This window comes from Cydia strobilella, chromosome 12, assembly GCF_947568885.1.
Source record: "Cydia strobilella chromosome 12, ilCydStro3.1, whole genome shotgun sequence".
NCBI lineage: Eukaryota > Metazoa > Arthropoda > Insecta > Lepidoptera > Tortricidae > Cydia > Cydia strobilella.
This window is the reverse complement of record NC_086052.1, coordinates 11,827,724-11,833,431: the sequence shown is the minus strand read 5'-3', so window position 1 is coordinate 11,833,431 and position 5,708 is coordinate 11,827,724.

Sequence of the window (5,708 nt, the reverse complement as noted above, 5' to 3'; positions counted from 1 at the left end):
CACTGCAAGCTGCGCCTGCGACGGCGAAGTCGTCGCCGTACCACGGACCCACTCTTCTGGCGTAGATTTGTTACTGATTAGTGTTGCATCATTATTGAGGTTCAATTCACATAACCTAAGATTTAGGCTTTGAAAGAAGGAAACACCTATTACGTAGCCTAGATTTTTTTAACCGCTACATTTGAAAGTCCTGAAACAACAAATAAGTGTTGCTTTGCGTTTAATTTTAGAGTAGGTAATGAAAAATTCAGTTATAATGTAAATTTTTAACTCATTTATTTAATGGACCTAAAGAAACAGTTGTAAGTATCATTTGCATTGCCAACATTTTTTGCTCAGTTTTTATATCAACCTAGAATTCTAATTTCATATGGTCATAAATTTAAGGGATTTTTGACTTATGACTGGACTAGCTAATCAAAAGTTATGTATTATTTAAGCGCATTTAGGATACGATTATTTGTATTAATAAAAAATCGGCCAAATGCGAGTCGTACTCGCGCACTGAGGGTTCCGTACTTTTTAGTATTTGTTGTTATAGCGGCAACAGAAATACATCATCTGTGAAAATTTCAAGTGTCTAGCTATCACGGTCCATGAGATACAGCCTGGTGACAGACGGACAGCGGACTCTTAGTAATAGGGTCCCGTTTTTACCCTTTGGGTACGGAAGCCTAAAAATGAGTTATTTATCTGTTTACGTTGGACATTTATTAGACAGAATTGGTCCTTCGAGCCGGATAAACCAGACTCATCCGAATGTTTAGGTATAATACCTATTTTACACGAGAATATATGCGTCAGTTTAAAAGTGATGTTTAATTAATTAAAATTTTATCGTCGACAGTCTCGTTTGTTGTAAATCTTTTAATCATAGGTGGTTATGAAATAAAACATAGGTGGTTGTAAAAAAAAATCTGGATTTTCATTACGTACGTGTAGTGGAAATCTGGTTTTTATTGCTAAAATAACTTTTTTATTTTATTTTGAATGTAAATAGGTAGGTCCCCAATTCATCGCTTGTTATGATGATTTATGTACGTTTTATTAAATCTTAAAACATGTTTTTTTTCAAGATGATGCGTTGATCTCGAGGGGTATTCATTTTTGAGTTAACACGCAGTTTTAAGTACTGCTGCTACAATCTTACGTTGATGTTCAGTTATAACATACTTAACTGTTTTATTTTCTTCATTACGATTTAATCGATCAATTTTTATTCTATTAGTCGAATCGCATCTAACACAATCTCATACACGTGTAAAACAATTGATAATTTTTTTATGCGAATTTTGCGAAAGTGAGTCAACTTGACCGGTTCTTGTTGTATGAAACTGATACGTGATCGCATCTTTCGTGCGGCGCGGCGGCGTATGCAAATGGATGAATGCATAGGAAGTCCCCCACCCACCCGATCCAGCCTTCACCGCCAATATGTACGGTAAACAACTCAAGTTCCTGATTCAACACCGTTGACACACGTCTATACTTACTTAAAGTTAACTTTCGTGCGTGTGTTTTATACTCTAGCTGTACCTACTGGAACGAACGCATGATAATGTTAAACAAAAACTCATTACTCTCATTAGATATTCATTTTTATCGTGGCGCGGCGCGGTGACCATTGAGAAGACTTCGAAAATTTCTCCATAAAACACTTTACCTTTATGTTATGTTTACGATACTGATATATTGGAGAAATTTTAAGAGGCTGTTGAATAAAAATTGCCACAATAGGAACTTGTAAACTGACAAATTGTTAATGATATTGGTGTTACGTGAACTGTGAATGTAGAAGTTTGTTTTGGTCGCACAGTTTTATCAGAGAAATGTTAACTCGCAGTTGGCTGACATACGGACTGACATGCTTATCCTGAAAAACAAGTTTACATACAAAGCGGCGAGGAGGCAAGGTTCCGTGACGTGATAAAACGCTGATGCCTCTAGATGGATGGCTCCATTTCGTCCTAGTCTTATGTATTTCCATTACTTATCGAGTCGAACAATCAAGCTAGCCAGTGTATGTGTGACCACGAGATCCGCGATCCGTAACAAATATGCGTATTGGGAGCAAACTTATCTATGCTGGTTCATTAGTGTTTGCCTCGCCTGCTCGAAGTTAACGAATTATAACATCTCTGGGTATAGGCGCTGTTGTCTGCTGAGGCCCATAAAACACCGCCCTGGGAAGGGTACTAAATGCCCTATCGTTGTCTTGTGGACAGGGGAATAAATCGCGCCTACAAAGCGAAAGCGGTCTTAGCAAATTACATGTCATGTTCTCGCCTCCTTTGTGAACGTAAATTGCCAATCACCAATCACCAATATGCTATGTTGTGTCAGCGTAGTTTTCCTTTTTAAACAAAAATGCCAAAATAAAACGCCTTGTAACAAACAGAACACTGATGTAAACCAAATAATCTCATGTGTTCCGTTTTTGCTCATTATAATAGTTATGTGATTTGCTATAATAATGAGAATAGTGTCATAATCATTTTCGTTACTAAATAGGGCTGATTACGATAATTAGTATTGTTAGTCTTCTGCTAACTGAAATATCTGCCATGACATGGTGATGCAACCACGAGCCTTGTGACTGCGTTGGGAATATATAGTTGGTCAAACCAAATTGGCCGTAAATAAGAACCAAAAAACTACCCATCCTTTTTTTTGGGTGCTAGTACTAGTGTAAGACAAAGATAGTATGATTATCTCTGTCTTTGTTTGAAATGAGACAGTCCTGTGTCAAACTATATTAGGTATTTAATTATTCTTATTACATTCTATATATACAATCAACTAAATTCCATGTCTGGAACGCTTTTGTGGAACTTGCACCTAACCAAACCTAACTTAGGTTTTTTCTTCCCGACACAACGAAAAATTCAGAAATATATACATATGTAATTGAAAGTAACGAAGTTTATGATGATGTTTATAAATAAATGTAAAATAACGTAGGCACCTATGCAATGTTATAGAAAAAAAAACGTTTTAAGTTTGAGAATATATGCATGACCAAAGTCATGTGATCACATTTTACATAATTGTACATTAGGTATCCGCCAGAGCGCTATTCGAAATTTTTCTTGTCATGACAAGACATCGCCAACCTTGTGTCATTGGCGGTGATGAAGATTTTGGTGAAATGTAGGGGGAAGCGGGGCAGCTTGATACACCTTTTTTTAAATTGGTTTTAGGCCCAAAATGAACTCAAAATATTCTTTTACTAAAGTATACAAAGTATAGATTTATATATAGAGTTATTTAGATTAAGGTAATATTTGTAGAACTTGATAATTTAAAATTGCTTGTTGCTAGGCCTATTTGAATAAAGAATATTTGACTTTTGACTCTATATCTTTTTTTCCCAAATTTATGGCCAGTAAAAGAGTAATATGGATTTTAACAAAAAATGGTATTTGTTCAATTCTGCCTCACCTGCAGGGCACATTGATACATTACATATATATATAAGTGTTTCAAACTGCCCCGCAGAGCACACACTTAGCTAACCTATAGCTATAGTTTAAACATTATAAAAAGTCTATTAAGTGTAGTGCTATTAGTACGTGGACTACAGTTATTAAACAGGTGTCCTGAAACTACAAAAAAAAAACATTGAAATCAGTGTCAGTTTTTAAAAGAAACTGCTTGGGTTGTTTTAACTTTTCTTTGTCAATTTGCTTTCTATTTGTACGTTCGCACTATTCACTAAAAAAATATATATTTTTGAATATTTCTCAACAAAAAACTGGCAGGGGCACTTGTCTAATAATATTAGTCTAATACCGTTCGAGAAATGGGCCCCAGTCTTAACTATCTTCAATCAAATTTTATCGAGGTAGTAAATAACAACTATCCAATAGACTTTGTTACTTTGTGCACCTTTAATTTCGAACTACAAGTTAATTCTTTCCTTATGTTAATTTCACAGTTGATTCTGAATTTAATTGGAATTAAGATCGTAAATGGAAGGTAATTAACCAACCTACAGGATACTAAAATGCAGAAAACAAGTACGTTTAGGTACTACCTACCCACTACACCTACAGGTTTAATTACTCCGTAAGTATCTAATCCTATATTACATTAGTGTAGGTACTCGTATTTCACGAGCAGACAATTAGGTCTCTACCTTTCGCGCGCTTTGAATTTTCAGGATCGGGATTTTACCTAGGTACGTGAACCCCTACGATATAGGTAACATAAAGGTACCTACGATTATACAGATTGTACGAAAGAAAAAACGGGTAAAAATAACAACACCTACGAAAACTACGAGCTCCGTTATACACGGTGTAACATGAGGATACCGAATAATTTTAACAGCGTATTCCTGATCATATTTAAAGACTAAAATGTCCTATAAACTTTTTTGTAATTTGCCTAGTTTCAGAGTTAATACCAATTTAAAAAAAAAACAAGTTTTTATTGTTACATATTTAGTGCAAAACGCATTTTTGATGTCGATGTTGCCGCTGTGGGACGTAGATTTTAAGAGACAAGTTTGCCAATAATATTTACTTTTTATATGTACAAATACATCTGAAAAATCACAAAAAAAAATATTTTTTTGCGCATTTGACCTAAAATTATTACATTTCCTTCTTTTGGCCTCAGAAAAGCGTGGTTAAAATCTTTCGGTTTCCTCGTGAACACCTTGTATTTCCACTCTCACACGATTATGAATCACATCTAAAATTCATCGGAACAAGTGCGTTACCATTGCATATAATACCCGGCGAGGTGTTAATCATGTTGTCTTGTACTTGATATAGTGCTTCATATCTTCATATCGCTCACAACGCGCTCGACTTTCCCGTTCCGCACCGTCGCGCCCATTGACGAGCTCTCTTCGTTCGCTTCGCTATTACTCTCATGTGTAACCTCATTCACTCAACTGTGTAATCGCTTTATATTGGAAAATTATTTTTCTGTTTATAAACAATGCAAAATACGCAATTTCGATGTAGGTATTGTCCAATGGCTAGGTAAGGTATTCGTTTTATTAGTCTTTAAATGAACGAAAGGCGATGGATCGTCCCACAAAGGTACGCTTATTACAATTGTTATTATAATATTTAAATGTGGCTACTTTAGTGTTTCAATTTTCGTTTTGGACGTATCCCAACGTAAAGTGTGTCTCCTCGAGACCATAGGCGTTGCGACGTAGGGAGACCTAGGAGGATTGTGACAGGGGGAGTGTACAGGTTGATTTACGAAAGCTGGCACGAATGGAATGAACGAAATTTTAATTGTATGAACGACACCTGTATCGGTATACAGTCAGAGACACCATTTTATTGGTTAATATGATACAGACATAGATATTTTCATTCACTCATTCATTCCATTCGTGCCAACTGCCAGCTCTTGTGATGGATGGCCTATAGTTGTGGTTTTCGTTAATATTTTCAAATAGCTTAATAGTTTCATTTGTTTTGATTATTGTTTTTGGAAGAGTATAAATTATGCTACACATAATTATTAAGATCATAATGGTGTTATGTTATTTTTTGCTGAGATATGTTCGTTAAAGTGAAAAATTTCACAACCCTCCTAGCTCTCTCCTAAATATAAGCACATGCTAACCTTATAAAGTCCCGTTTAGATAAAATAAAGTTATTCTAAACAACTTGGCAACTGTTCGAGATGTTAATTGAATGGGCGTGGAAGGCGTGGGTCAAATAAATAATAACAATTAA